The sequence below is a fragment of the Mus musculus genome, chromosome 17 (assembly GCF_000001635.26).
Source record: "Mus musculus strain C57BL/6J chromosome 17, GRCm38.p6 C57BL/6J".
In the NCBI taxonomy this organism is placed as follows: domain Eukaryota; kingdom Metazoa; phylum Chordata; class Mammalia; order Rodentia; family Muridae; genus Mus; species Mus musculus.
Genome location: NC_000083.6, coordinates 66,192,415 through 66,208,344, shown reverse-complemented (window position 1 = coordinate 66,208,344; position 15,930 = coordinate 66,192,415). Strand labels below are relative to the sequence as shown.

General features: G+C 46.8%; 1 long non-coding RNA gene across 3 annotated transcripts; it reads right to left on the bottom strand.

Moving 5' to 3' along the window:
- Positions 1-8,454: 8,454 nt before the first annotated feature.
- Positions 8,455-15,930, bottom strand: Gm20742. Of its 3 annotated transcripts, none has more exons than XR_385710.3 (3): positions 14,738-15,930; positions 12,007-14,593; positions 8,455-8,987 (listed from the first exon to the last, which is right to left on the bottom strand). It is a non-coding gene; the product is annotated as a predicted gene, 20742 (long non-coding RNA). The 3 variants fall into 3 exon arrangements; XR_385709.3 differs by having other exon boundaries at positions 8,463-8,987; positions 12,007-12,076; positions 12,238-15,930; XR_385708.3 differs by having other exon boundaries at positions 8,465-8,987; positions 12,007-12,497; positions 13,327-15,926.

Sequence of the window (15,930 nt, the reverse complement as noted above, 5' to 3'; positions counted from 1 at the left end):
CCTACAGGCACAGCAGACCTAGGACACCACCAGCACCACCTCCCCTATGTATCCTCCTGAGATGCTCATTGCCTCAGGGCCTGATGTCAGCCTCTGTCACAAGAAAGGCTGGGCTTTCATGACCCATGCGTGGGATGGGGTGAACAGCAGCTCTGGATACTTGGTGAGGGCCCAGCTAGCCAGAATTTTAAGTTCATTAGTTCCTACCCAGCTGCCAGGATCAATTTCATAGTCACAGGACACACGTTCCTGAGGGCTTCCTTGGTCCTGGCGATATCTTCACCCTGCTGTGCTGAGGACTGCCCTTTGTTTCATCAGTCCTCGGAGGTCCCTGTGACTGTTCTAGCTCTGCACTTGGATATGGCCTCCCAGAGAGCAGCATGTGGGAGCTGTCCCATTCAGCCATGCCTGTCCTCCCTCAGACAGCAGTATCACATTCTCAGAGGCATGGAGCGGTGCATCCAGAAAAAAAAAAAAGCAGTGTTTCTTTGGACACTAGGAAGGTCTCTCTCACAGCTGTCATTCCAGTACACCCATGGCAGAACAGTACACCCATGCCAACATTCTTTCACTAGACCTAGCTCTTTTAGAGGCTGAGGACAAAGGCTTGCTTTGTCCCCTGCATGCCTTGACTGATGTGGTGACATCTCGCATATAAGGTGCCTTCTGTCTAGGCTGTTAGCAAAGTTTCAGTATTTTGTATATTTAGTTTCTAGTATTAAAAAAAAAAATAGGAGACAGATATGTCTCCAAACTCCTGTTTCAGCTTTGTAGAGAGCCTTCTGGAAAGGGAGAGAGGACTCCTAGATCTGTCACCTTCATATTCTTTCTCTTGGTTGACTTTTATCCAGTACAGGACCTGCACCATAGGCCAGGTCAACTGCAGCCTCAATATTTCCTGCCTCTTCACTGTTCAGCTAGGGAGGCCCAGTAGGCTGGGGCCTGGGCACAGAATATGAAGACATTAAGATTTGACTCTGGAAAGAATCCAAACTTGGCTGATTCCCTACCCAACTCCCTCCATCAATGGGTTCCAGGTCTTCATGCTGCCTACTTAAGATGTCAAGGGCAAAGGAAGCTGGCAGTTGCTCTGAACATCTTAGGAGAGATTGCTGACCATTACCCTGCTGTGTAGAATGCCTGAAATGTATTCTTCCTGCCCGCCCAAAACTGTGTTCCCTCAGGGGAACAAGAAGCCTATTATTTCCTTTCTGCTGACATCCCTGTGCCTAGTGGCTGGGGATGAACACTGGGCTCTCCGCATTTGGTATTGAACAGATAGAAATGCCACGAGGAAGCCCTGGGGTGGAGGTGTACACCTTTAATTCCAGCACTTGGGAGGCAGAGGCAGGTGGATCTCTGAGTTCCTTGCCAGCCTTGTCTTCTTGAGGGAGTTCTAGGATACCAGGGCTATGCAGAGAAACCCTGACTTGAGACCACCCTGCCCCAAAGTGAGAAATGTCAAAATGTCATGTGGAGATGAAGGCAGCATATCTCACTCAGTACCTCATCTTGGACAGTGGGGTAGTTAATGTAAGTTAAACAACAGCTTGTGGCAGTTAGGGTTTGCCCATCCCCCAAAGTTCTGCCCACCAATCCCCTTTCTCCAAGGGGGCGGGGTCTACCAGCCTCCCTTCCTTCTTCATGCTTTGTCATTGAACATCCCACTGCCTGATGAGGATCAGTGTATAAAGTATATGTCTGTTGTAGTTTACTTTGTATTGATGTGACAGACACTGTGCCCAAAAGCAACTTGGGGCACAGAAGGCTTATGTGACTCACATATCCTGATCATTAACCATTTGAAAAGAAGTCAAGGCAGGAAATCAAACAGGGCAGGAACCTGGAGGCAGGAAGTGAAAGGGAGCCTAGAGAGGAGGGATGCTGACTGGCTTGCTGACCTGACTCTCCTGCTCAGGACATACTGCCCAGTACTAGCACATTCCCTAGTGGTTGTTCCATCCCTTGTAGAGTTTTCTACTGGGTCACCGGAGCAAGCCTCATTCAACCAAAATAGGCTGCCCATCACAGCCCCACCATCAGCCACATCCTGCCACTTCCTTAGCCGCTCCTCCAGCTCTTGCCCTGGCTTCTAACTGTCATCTCATCCCAGGGCTGCTGGAGAAGCAGAAGAGGTCCAATAGCCTGCCCTGTCCTAGCTACCTCTTGAAGAACTGTAACATTTTGGCTCCTCTGGCCAGACCCCCAACCTCTTGGGACCTTTCCTTCTAGCCAGCCCAACTAGGGGTCCCTGCAGGATGTACTCTGGTACAGAGACCCAACAGTTTTACAGATTTCAATGTGTTTTGAAATATCAACCAGATCTAGAGTTGACAACTGTTTTTCTGTTTTGCTGCTCTGCAGGATATCTATTTCCTTTGGTCACTTTTCCTTTGTTGTGCAGAAGTTTTTAAACTTCAGGGAAGCCCACATATTAATTCCTAAGTCCATCTCCTACCTTACCCACATAATTTTCAAAGTCCTAGGCTTAATTGATTATGTGTGCTGTGATTTCCTGGAGCATTTCAGGCCCTGCCCTTGCAGCTTTTGGTTCATTTGGAATAATCTTAATGTGTGGTCAGAGGGACTTCAATCTCCCACAGGTGGGAAACTTGGTTTTCCCAGCACCATTTGTTGACCACAGTGAGCCTTTCCCTGCAGCTTCCCATCACCACCTTTCTGTAGAATCAGATGTCTCTCACTGTGTGGATTATCTCACTTTTAGATTATCCGCTCCAGGTCAGTGAGCTGCTATGCCACACCATACTGTTTGCCATTCTATAGACTTGAACTACTGGAGTTTCTCTAGCATGATGCTTTCCTCTTCCTCTTCCTCTTTTTCTTCCTCTTTCTTTCTTCTTTCTCCTCTTCCTGTTGTTCTTTCTCCTCCTCCATCTTTTCTCTTCCCCTCCTCCTCATCATTTTCACTTCCTTCTCCTTTTCCTTCTTCTCTTTATTCTTCACCTTCAGTTCTTCTTTCTCTTCTACCCCATGTTTTGTTTTCTTGAGGCACCGTAGCTCTGGCTGTCATGAACATGATATGTATACCAGGCTGGCCTCAAACTCAAGGCATGTCACCTCCTCTGTCTCGACAGGGCTCCAATTAATGACTTGTGCAGCACAGCGGGAAGGACTTTCTTCTCCTTAGGAATACTTTCATTGATGGAGGACTTTTATTCTTCAATAAGACAAGATTCTTGTCTGTGACAAATGTAACTAGAGTCTCAATGCAGACTGGGGCTTACCAGCAGATCACTTTGACCAATATAGACATTTTACTACGTAGATTTGCTAGTTTTTCTCTCAAAAAGATTATTAATAGGATTGTTGTCCCTGGCAAATTTGTGGTTAGCTTATGAAAATGTTACTGATCACGAGGTCCCCAGTGGAGGAGTTAGAGAAAGGACTGAAGGAGCGGAAGGGGTTTGCAGCCCCATAGGAAGAACAACAATATCAACCAGCCAGAGCTTCCAGGGTCTAAACCACCAACCAAGCATCTAAACAAATGGAGTGACCAGCCACATATTTAAGAAAGGATGGCCTTGGGCTGGTGAGATGGCTCAGTGGGTAAGAGCACCCGACTGCTCTTCCGAAGGTCCAAAGTTCAAATCCCAGCAACCACATGGTGGCTCACAACCACCCGTAATGAGATCTGATGCCCTCTTCTGGAGTGTCTGAAGACAGCTACAGTGTACTTACATATAATAAATAAATAAATCTTTAAAAAAAAAAAAAAAAAAGTTTGACATACATTATCTCCTTTAAAAAAAAAAAAAAAAAAAAAAAAAAAAAAAAAAGAAAGGATGGCCTTGTCAGACATCAATGGGTAGAGAGGCCCTTTGTCCTGTGAAGGCTAGATGCTCCATTGTAGGGGAATGCCAGGGTGGGGAGGCAGGAGTGTGTGGGTGGACAGGGGAGCACCCACCTAGAAGCAGGGCAAAGGGGGAATGGGATAGGGGGTTTCCAGAGGGAAGACTGAGAAAGGGGATAACATTTGAAATGTAAATAAATAAAATACTCAACTTTATTTTTTATTTTTTTTTTTAAAGAAAAAATGGGGTACAGAGCTTAAGAGAGAATTCTCAACAGAGGAATTTTGAATGCTCGAGAAGCAACTAAAAAAATATTTGACATCCTTAGTCATCGGGGAAATGCAAATCAAAATGACCCTGATAACCCACCTTACATCACACAGAATGGCAAAGATCAAAAAGTCAAGTGACAACACATGCTAGTGAGAATGTAGAGAAAGAGGAACACTACTCCCTTCATTGCTGATGGGATTGCAAACTGGTACAAACACTCTGGAAATCAATGTGGCAATTACTCAGAAAATTGGAAATCATTCTACCTGAAGGCCCAGCTCCTGGACATATACCCAAAAAATGCTCCACCATACCACAAGGACACATGTTCCACTATGTTCATAGCAACCTCATTTGTAATAGCCAGAAGCTGGAAATAACCTAGAAGTCCCTCAATCCAAGAATGAATACAGAAAATGTGGTTCATTTACACAATGGAATAGTATTCAGCTATTAAAAATGAGTAATTGTGGGCTGGAGAGATGGCTCAGCGGTTAAGAGCACTGACTGCTCTTCCAGAAGTCCTGAGTTCAATTCTCAGCAACCACATGGTGGCTCACAACCATCTGTAATGGGATCCGATGCCCCCTTCTGGCATGTCTGAAGACAGCAACAATATACTCATACATAAAATAATTAAAAAAAAAAAAGAGTAATTGTGAACTTTGAAGGCAAATGGATGGAATTAGAAAGTATCACCCCAAGTGAGGTAACCCAGACTCAAAAGTGTATGGTATGTATTCACTGATAAGTGGATATTATTCAAAAAGTACAGAATACCCATGATACACCCCATAGACCATAAGAAGTTTAACAAGAAGAAAGGCCCATGTGAGGATGCTTCAATTCCACTTAGAAGGTGAAACAACATTCACAGATGATGCACCTAACCCTCAAGAGACTGGAGGCCCAGGAAGTTTAGAGGTCAGGTGGGTTGGGGGTGGGGGCATCCACATGGAGACAGGGGGTGGGGAGGAGGTATGGGATGTGGAGCAGTCAGGTAGGGGGGCGGGGAATGGATTATGGAATATAAAAATAATTTAAAAATTTTAAAAAAGGTGGAACAAAAGAATCTTGGGAGCCAGAAGGAGGGAGGAGCCTGATTGGGAAAGGGGAGGAGAGGAGAAAGAGGGCAGGGGAAGGATCAGTTGTGAAGGGAGATGGGTGAGAAGCTAAGAGGTATCAGGAGAATGAATGGAAATATGCAGCTACTGGGAGTGCAGGGCAAGGGGAACCAGAGAAAATCCCAGAGACCTGGAATGTGAGAGGCTTCTAGGATTCATGGGGATGACCTTATCTGAAATGCCAGACAGTAGGGAGGTGGAACCTGAAGAGACCACCTCCAGTAGATAAGACAGTGCTCCCAGTGGAGGAATGGGATCACACCAACCTACCCTCAAAAATTTTGGACCCAGAATTGTTCCTGCCTAAAATAAATACAAGGGCAAAAAAGTGGAGCAGAGATGGAAGGATAGGCCATGCCAACTTGGGATCCATCCCATAGGTGGGCATCAAACCCTGACACCATCACTGATGCCATGTTGTGTATGTAGGTAGGAGCCTAGCATGGTTGTCATCTGAGAGGCTCTAGCAGCAGCTGACTGAGGCAGACGCAGATACTCATTAGCCAATCACTGGATTGAGATCAGGGACCCCTACGAAAGAGTTAGGGGAAGAAGATGAAGCATACAGCAGCCCCGTAGGAAGAACAAAGATATCAACTAACTCGGACCCCTGAGAGCTCCTAGAGACTATGCAAAAACCAAAGAGCTGGTCCGTGGACCCCAGCACATACGTAGCAGATGTCTTTTCTTAGTGAAAGAGGATGTGCATAATCCTGTAAAGACTGATGCTCCAAAGAAGGGGGATGCAGAGGAGGGGGTGAGGTAGTTAGTTGTAGGTGGGTGGGGAGGTGAGTGGGACGGGGGTTGTGGAAGAGCACCTGCTCAGAGATAGAGGGGATGGAGTGAAGAACTCTTGAGGGGCACAGGGAAGGGGCCGACATTTGGAATATAAAACAAACTTTTTTTTTCAGATAATGTTAAAAAAAAATAATAAATAAGAGGACCTTTAAACCATGAAACCCAGCTTGCATTGACAAATCCTCTATGCCCTTCCAACTTTGAATTTCCCATATCCTGAATCAGACTAATATGGAATACAAAAAAAAGGAAAATGAATGCCAATATGCTACATAAATTTTTCATCTGAAGAACTTAGAGTGTAACTCCTGTCAACAAAATTTATACCAGCCAATGTGACTTTTGTTTCATTGGTCAACAGTCAGTTTTCTTATTTGTGCAAAAGCATTTTGAAAATAACCAGTGCACAAAACACTTGTAATTATATAAGAAAAATATTTTTAATGATTTTACACTTTTGGAAGCAATTCTTTTTGACCATGATCAAGAGGTTGCTTGTGGAGAGGAGCCAAGTGTGGGGAGGTCCGGCCAGCAACTGACCAATGTAGAGGCAGAGGATGCATGGAGCCAACCATCCGGCTGACTCGGGGAATCTGGTGGGGGAGCTGGCAGAATGACTGGAGGAGCAGAGGGGGACCTCAACCCCATTGGAAGAACAACATAGGCTGGGCTGACCACCAACCAAGGAGTGTACCTAAAGGGATCTTTGGCTCCAGATATATATGTAGCAGAAGATGGCTTTGCCAGACAGCAATGGGAGGGGAGGCCCTTGGTTCTGGGGAGGTTTGATGCCCCAGAGTAGAGAGTGGTGGGGCAGGAGAGTGTGGGTAGGTTGGGGGAGCACTCCCATACAGGCAAAAGGGAGGGGGAGGGTAGATATGGGATGGGGGGAGTGGCGGAGGGGTAACCAGGAAGTGGGATCTCATTTGAGATGTAAACGAATGGAATGATTAATAATAATAAAAGGGAAAAAAGCAAACAAAACAAAAACCAAAACCAAAACAAAACAAAATGTTACTGAATGGTGTGTGTTGATTTTGTGTTTAGCCTCTTGAGTTGGTCCCTTTAGTTTTTACTTCATGACTCAGTGTAGAGTCACCTAGCGGCATGGGACCTCCATTGAAGGAATGTGTCTATTACACTGGCCTATAATCGTGTTTAGATTTGCTTTATCGACAATGCATGTGGAGGCTGAGGGAGATGGTTAGCAGCCTCCGTGTTAGGCAGGGGGTGGGGGCTGGGTTGCATAAGAAAGCAAGCTAAAGAAAGCCAGCTTGTAAGTAGTGTCCCCAGTAGTGTCCCCAGTGGGTTCTAGGTCAGGGTCTTGCTTGGACTTGCAACCCTAGATACCCTTAGTGATGGCCTGAGGCATGGAATGTAAGCAAAATAAATATTTCCTCCCAAAGTTACTTTTGGTCAGAGTATCTTTATAACACCAATAGAAAAGCTATGTTGTCTAGATGGCACCTGCATTTTCAATGATGTTGTGTATCATGGCCCTGAAAAATGTAGGTCCTTTTTGGTCACGGACCTGGAACAAAGTAAATGGGAAGAAGATGCCCTGCTTACTGGATGTCTGCCAGCACTTTGACTGAGGCCTGGGGATGCAGTGTGTGTGTGTGGGGGGGAACTCATTGAGCAAACACTGTTGAGCCAGGGTCTCATCCCTCCAGCCGGTTTTGGCCACATAGGTCATGTTGTCAGCCCCATGACCACAACACATGTCCTGCACTTCTGCGGGGTTGTCAGCCCCCATGGACACGCAATCAATCCTTTATGATTCCAGACAATCACCCTATGCCAGCCATGTGAAGGTCCCTGTATTGGCAAGCTAGCCTATCTTTGTTGTGTCGTAGTGGCAGGTACAGTACCTTCAGAGGGTGAGCATTGACTCCTCTGTCCCTGGTGACATTCCTGGCCAGAACCCTCCATACAGAGGCACGTATGCTCTTCTAAGGGATAAGCTGACACCTAGGCTACACTTGGACCATGAATCTCACCCTCACATAATCCCTCCCACTCTCCTCTTGCTTTCCTCCTAGATGTATAGGATGGAGTGAGGGCTGCATCTCCTGGAACCACCCAGTGCACCACCCTAGGCCAACGTACTGCTTTGCTGCCCTGCACTGTTCTTCTGTAAATGGTGATCTCATTTTGAGGTTGACAGAGAGCATGGCAGTAGGAGCATCATGTTCCATGGACACGATGACATGGCCATGTGAGCCACGTAGCTCATTTTCTTTAATGACTCCTTCCAATTGCTAAAGTTGGAATCCCTGAATGATTCTGCATAGGCTTAGCGTTGTTAAGTCCTGGACCTATAATTAAATCTGTAAACTTCCCATGTCAGACACCTTGTCCTTGGATTCATTCCAGAGTGGTAACTGTACTGTTTTTTTTTTGTACATTTGTACAATTGTAGGATTCTGAATTTCATAAAGGTGAATCTTGGAAATATCGAACTCTGAGCCTTGTTCCCAGTCAAACCAATTTGGAAAGGATCAATAATCACAAAGTAGAGAATTGCAGATTTAATGTCATCTGTAGCCTATGTGTCAAGTGGGACACCATCAGTACATGATAGCCTTAATCTCAGGACTTGCAAAGTTATACCAAATGAGGAATGAGAGGTGTCCGTAGATGCATGGGCACAAGACGCCTGAACCTGGTATCCACAGAGACACAAGTCTCACAATCATAGTCCTGGTTGCAACAGCACCAGCAAGAGGCTGCTGTAGAGTTGGACCCTCTTCCTCTTCTAGGACTCTGGAGGTAACCTCTGGCCTGAGTCTGTCAGGCTCTCTGTGTCCTGGAACTCCTGATGAGACTTCGGTCCTTGCACTTTTCTCCTGTGCATAGATGCTTTTCATAGATGTCCTCCCTAAGGATGTGATCCGTCCTTATTGTGGCCAGGCTTCTTGGCTGTAGTCCATTGCTAAGCTGGGGACATCATCAGGGCCAAGCTGTTTGTGTCAAGAGGCTGAGGATGGAGAACAAGATGAAAGAGCTTGTGTAAGCTTGAGAGAAGAATGGTTTTCTTGCAGAAGATGTTTTCCCAGCGCTCTCCCAGCAGTCTTTGCACCTAGGAGACATCCTAGCACTCCAGCAATGCATAAGAAAACCCTCACTGCTATACTTGTCCCTCTAAGCTGAAGTCTGAGCTTTTTGGTGGAACTCTCCTGTCAGAAGAATCAGAAGCTCTCTGAAGTGTTAGCCAAGGAGACATGCAATACGGAAAAGAGAGGGAGACGGGGGACTTGTGGGCTTTCTCTGCACTATGTCAGTCAAGCTTTTTGGGAAAGAGTTAACTTGTGCCATACTGCCTGTCCAGAGGCATCTTAGATAAACCTCATGGAAAGTGACAGGGTCTGTTATGGTTTAAATATGCTTGGCCCAGGGAGTGGCAATATTTGGAGGTGTGGCCTTGTTGTGTCACTCTGGGCGTGGGCTTTACAACTCTCCTTCTGGCTCCTGGAAGCCACTATTCTGCTAGAAACCTTCAGATAAAGATGTAGAACTATCAGCTCCTGCTGTGTCATGCCTGCCTAGATACTGCCATGTTCCTGCCTTGATGGTAAAGGACTGAACCTCTGAAGCTGTAAGCCAGCCCCAATGAAATGTTGTCCTTATAAGAGATGCCTTGGTAATGGTGTCTGTTCACAGCAGTAAAACCCTAAGACAGGGTCCTAGCACTCAGACCTTCTGGTGTCATTTGCTGGCTCTTCTCCTGCATGCCTGAACTGAATGAGCAACATAACATCTACAGGTGGTTGTTCTCATCCCTACAATGGGATTAACAATGAAAACATTCAGTCAGAGTTATTCTCCTGGACATATCAATGTCTACGCACTTTTAGTCAGTCTCTGACTGGGGACCAGGTGTGTAAGAGCTTTTGAGGATGGGGCAAAATGCACACAGAGAATGTTACAATTCTGGGTACTCCCAGGGGAGAGAGACACACACAGCTACCCCTTCAGGGACCATGTGCATAGTTACAGGAAGCACCTCCAGTGTCATCCATCTATAGAAGGCAAGCAGTGAACCCACATGTACATCTTGCATCTACCCTACCAAATGTTTCCTCCTGAAGACTCAAATGCACAAGAGCTGAGGTGCACGTATGAACACAGCCAGGGATGAGGATGAAGGCAAATTATTCTTTCACTGTAGCAGAAAAAATGTCCAAAAGTTTTCTGATGCACGCCTGCTCTAATGGGTACAATCCTGAAATTCATACACCACAGATTGCATTTTTATGCAACCGAGTCCTCTCACTGTCTCAATCTCATGGGAGCATCATGAAGAAAATGGTGAGATACTCCAGACATGCCACTATCCAGAATTGTCCTCCCATATCTGTGCCTTGCCAAACCCACCGGCAGGGTCCAAAAGCACCAATGGGCTTCAGAGGACTTTTTTCCCTACATTGTGCAAATTGAGCAGCCAGGAACCCTTTTGAACACTTACCTGTCAAAGGAAGTTCTCTTTTCTGGGACATGAATTCTCAGAACTGGTTGAAGGGTTTATTCATGACAATATGCAGGGATGTTGTCTGGAGGGTTCCCATGACTTGGTGATACCAAAGGCAGGGCTCAAAATGGAGGCACAGAATTGTCTCCAAAACAGCATCCATTGAGGACAGCCCTAACTCACGAACCAACCCAGGAATAGGAACTCATAACACACTGTACTTTACCTTGGACCAGAACAAATGTGGTCCAAGCTGAAAAGCTGTGAAGAGTGCCGTGAGGAGCAACCAAGCTAACATTCAAGTTCCTATCCTGTGCTGTCTTCCATGGTAGAGCAGGGTATGGCTAAGTCATGACCACTGATTCTAAACTGTGGGTACCTGTCCGGTACCCTTGATCTCAGGAAAACCCCACAATTCACTCAGCTTCTTTTTAGGGCATAAGCCAGCAGACCCCCTCACTTCAACATCACCCATCCTTTGTAATATCCCAGATTGGTGGGGAAGGCTGGTACTGCAAAGAAGAAAGCATGGTATAGGCCAAGAGGCAGGAAGCACACACACGACAGGAAGGAAAGCTAAAAGCCTAAAAAGGATGACAAGTTAAGTTTCCAAGAGAAGGATCATTCATGACATCTGGTGGTAGCAGCTGGGTTTACATGTTTGTGGCAATGCCAAAGGGTATTAGATTGGTCTTTCAGCCCGGGGTACACATGAAACGTGAAAGTGGAATTCTTTGAACTCTGCATGGCCAGGCCTGAGCCTAAGCCTTTTGAAAAAGTCTATTGAGACACCTGGGTACCAAATGACTTCTCTAATGTTTAAGCATAGTCTTGAGCATCACACATTTAAACGCATACTGGGAATTTGATAGGATTTCACAGCTGTTTCTCTTGAACCACCTGTCTCGTGTCTATGAGTTTTCTTGAAAATTAAGCCCCGAAATACATTTTTTGAAGTGGTCTTTTTTTTTTCCAACACCTTCTTGGAAACTCTTTTCCCAGCGGTAACTGTACATGACACAAGACAAGGGAGATGGTCTACCCATCTGTCAGAAAACAGAAAAACCATCCCTAGGAAACATGGGCTGGCTGCACCTGAGCAAATCCCAGAAAGAGAGAGCAAAGCAGAGGGAGAAGATGATCTCTTAGGGTTAGGGCAGGGGCTCTGGGGACATAAGAGCAAGAGACAATGGCAGTGACGCTTTGCTGAATACATCTTGTCTGTAGAGTTTTAAGTTGACCTTCGTGAATGTTCCCATATACTGAACAGAATCGTCAAAGCATGCAAGGACAATAATAAGAGCTGCTGTCTTTTCAGAGACCTGAGGCGGCTTGAGAGAGTTTCCTTTTACATGATATAGATATTTCCCCGTGCTGCCCCCTGAGAAGAGAACCGCAGACCCTCAGCTATGCCAGGCATGAGCTGCAGGACTGAGCTCTGCTTTGAGCCCTCTCCCCTCAGGGATAGCTGTTTGGAATCCCAAGGTCTTTGCATCAAAAGATAGGCTATCTAAGATGATCATCTTACCTGCCTCTAAAAGATGAGGTCCATGGTGAATTACTGTTCTGTCTTTAAGTGGGGCCATACGAAGGGTGATCTGAAGAGACAGACAGACAGACAGACAGGGTAGAGGAGACAGTGAGTGGTTAAGTAAGTGAGTAAATATTAATATTTAAAATGTTTGGCAAGGTTACATGATCTCAGAGCCATCATACCAACTGCAAAAACTCGGGTAAGGTCTGCAGGTCTCATACATACCTGGTAGCACTGAATTGGACCTACGCAGAGAAGCACAGGCTAGCAGAAGGAAAATAACATGAAAGGCTGAGCAGTCACTAGCCTTTCATCGAGGAAGGGGGCGGTCAGAGATCCTGAACATCCCTCCACCAGTGACCTTCCAGGAAGTACCAATCCTATTGAGAGACAAGCCTGTGGTGATCCTGTCCTTGCTTCCCTGGGGCCACCATTCCACAGAGGGCAAATTAGTGAGCAGCATCCTTGTGGGAAAACACAACAATCTGCAAGGGAGAAGTGAGAGGATGCAGTATCATGGGATGAGAAGGACAGAGTCTTCAGTACCTTCGCCATGACCCAGCCCACAGCTTCCTGACATCCCGACACTGCGCTGAGACTCTGAAAAGAAGATATGTGAGCAGACCAAAGGATGAGCACTTCACAAAGAGAGTCATGGGGGTTAAGTTCCCAGAAGGAAAGGAAAGCAGAGACCGTGCATAGGGGATAGAACTTTGCAGGATATTCCCATGTTCCTAGAGATTCATGCCAAGACTTGATAAACGCCATTCAGAAAAGACCTAGGAACTGAAGGTGGAAGTCCAGAAACGTGTCTTTCTAATAAGCTGATGGATGCTTGATCGTCAAGTCTAGGCCACTGAGAGAAACAGAGCTGACTGTTTCCAGGGGCCCATCGTGTGCTTTCTCTAGGCATTACAGAAGGCTAGCTACTCAATGCACTGTGTTAATCATGTTCCTCTTTGACCCCGCTAAGCACACTTTATATAAATGGAAGGTGTGACCCAGAAGTCAGGCAGAGTGGGAGAACTTTCCTAAAGTGTCAGGCAGGTCTGCAAAGTGAACAGTGTCAGAGGGTAAGCATTCATAGCACATGACGTCCAAAGAATGAAGAGGGATGAGCCCTCACAGAAGATCCTGAAGAGTCTCTACATGGAACATGGCAGCCAGGGATCTCTCAGTTCCTCTCAGCACTTCAGGGCTCTATTCTTCTTAGAACTACTCCTAATTTGGGCTGGGACTGAAGGAATTTTGGGAAGTGGGCTGAGATCAAGCACACTGTGAGAAAGCCACATAGGACCTCTCCGTCTTCCTCACCTGGTCTGTCCTTTCAAGTGTACACACTGTCGTCTCTGAGACAGAATGTTCCAGGTTGGATGTTGGAAAGCTTATGTTGTCTCGTATTGAACTAGATTGTTGGATCAGCAGCGGCACTAGCTACTACTACAGTTCAAAGTGAGAGAGTTCAAGAGGTTGTGCCTTCAGTGACAGAGCAGGGCCAGACTTGCAGTTCAGACTGTCCACAGCAGCCACAAACATGGAAGGACTTGGTGCACAGCTTCTGGATTTGGCTCCAGCTTGTGTGGTTCCTGTCAGGAAAGCCCCATGACCCTCAAGTGCTTTATTAACTTCAGAATCATAGTCGGGGGCATCTGAAGAGACCACAGTGACAGAAGGACAGAGCACAGAGGACTCAGGGATCTCCTACCTGTACCACTCTGCCTTATTTTCAAAGTTATGAAAAAATCCTGGGCAGTGACAAGGTGTGCTCAAGTAAACTAAGTGGTGCGTGGGAGAGAAAGCAGGCTAAAGTGCTGAGGGACAACCAGGAATCCCATGGTGACAGTTTGTATCTGCACTCATTACCTTCATCATGCCTATGTGAAGAATGCTGGAGCTCCATGCAGGAACATGGCCTCTGGTTTCTGGGATTCTAACATTGTCCTCCTATCAAGATGGCCTCCTCATCTTCTGACATTCCCATCACCATCATAAGAGGAGTGGACCCTCCAGGCCTTTGGTATGTTGCAACACCCAACACTCCCAGGGCCTGAGATTTGAGTGGAGAACACCATTTCTCCAAGAGATGAATTACTATAAATTTCCTTTAGGGTGTCCATAAAACTCACACTATCACATGCCCTTCCCAGGTTCAGTCATTCATGATGGCTGCCTGTGACAGGGCTGCTCTCATGGCCCTCTGTCTCATGTCTTCTTTCAGCCCTGGCTGAGCCCAGCAGAGCTGACTTCTCAGGGAGTGTGTTTCCCAACAACCTGTACTAGGAGGGAAGCTCCCAGCTTCATTACTGCTTTTACCTGTTTTGATGTGGACTTGCCTCACCCCCTTTGTCTTCCTGAATGTCCTGGACTCTCCCAGAGTGCCGGCTCCTTCTGCAGAGCTTGTCCATCACACCAATGATCCTGGGATCCAGCTCCTAGAGACGGCCTTGCACATCTATGCTTATTGAATGGCCACTGAGCAAAGCCCAGATCACTCCACTGCACAAAGACAGTCTAGAAGCTGGGGTCACATCTCAGAGCCAATCTTCATTCTAACTCCTCTTGGGTAAGAATGAAGTCAGGCCTGTGAAGGGAACAATGACTTCCATGATGCTACTGGAGGACTGGAGCCTGCATGGCAAGAACTGGGAGTCCATCTCTCTCAGACATCACACAGTTAGAACACAATCCTAAGGAGATGCAAAGGCAGTGGTCCGCAGGTACTCACTGACTTATCTGTAGAGGCCCTCCCCTAGGCTCGTCATCTCAAGACTGAGAAGCAAGGCTAAAGGAGAGTCAGGGAGAACTTGTTGTCATAGGTGATGTGGCTGTCACTAGGAAGACAGCCGCACAAAATGAAGATCTGTAGAGCAGATCAGGGGTTACATCATGTAGCTTCCAGGTACAGCTGGGCCTCCCATCATTTTTGCATGCAGCCTCCCAGTGTCGCAGTACTCTTGTCCTTACTGTCACCTTAGTGACAGTAGCACCTTGTAAGGCCAGGCCTCCTATATGGAGACAGGGCAATCATCACATGAGCTTGAAGGTCACAGTAGCCTTGTCAGAGGGTAGTCTATGAGGGCATGTGCTTCTGCAGGAGATGGTGACAACACTGAAGCCTGAAGTGAAGTGATGTTCACCCACACTGCTCATGTCCTGGGTCACTCTTACAGGGCTCAGGATTCTCAGTAGTCACCCCCCTCCCCCCGGGCCTTGGGCGTCACATCAGGACACCGTAACTTCTGTGTCTGCTCTGGCGCTCCTCGTGTGTCTTCTGGCCCTATCGAGGACACACTTCCTTCCCTACACTCTAAACTCTGTCCACAATCCTGCACCTCCTCCCACTCTCACCTGCCCCGGGGCTCAAACCTGGACCGTTTTCTTGGGTATGACTGAGAAATCTGTGTCCACTACTTGCCTTTGAGCACTGGAGGCTCAGTTCAATAGAGTTGCAAATGTCTGTGGTCTTCTCTTGCCCCACAGTTGGAGAATACTGGAACACTGGATTAACAGAACGTTCAGGGCAGGATAAGAAATCTGCAGGGACTTAAGTGCTCAAGCAGGGAAGAGGAGGCCTCCCTCCCTTTACTGTAAGCAGTATTTCTGGAGCAGTGACAGCTGCCCTAGTGCAGTGACCTGCACTGATGAGGGTCTACATTAGATTATAGGAGGTGGGTCTCAGGGCTCCTGGTGGTGTTACAGGTCACCAGAACACCTGTCGCCTTCTTCACCATTACTTTTGGGTTCTGGCCATTTGGGTGTGTCGGCTGCTTTCCGGCAGGACTTTGGTACATACAGAAGTATGTTTCCCAGTAATTCAAGCCTTAGATGATCTGTCAGAATCTGTGAGACCTACAAGTGGTCAGAATATACGCATCATCTGGGGCTCCCCCCTTCCCAAATGAAGAAGTACATGTTTGC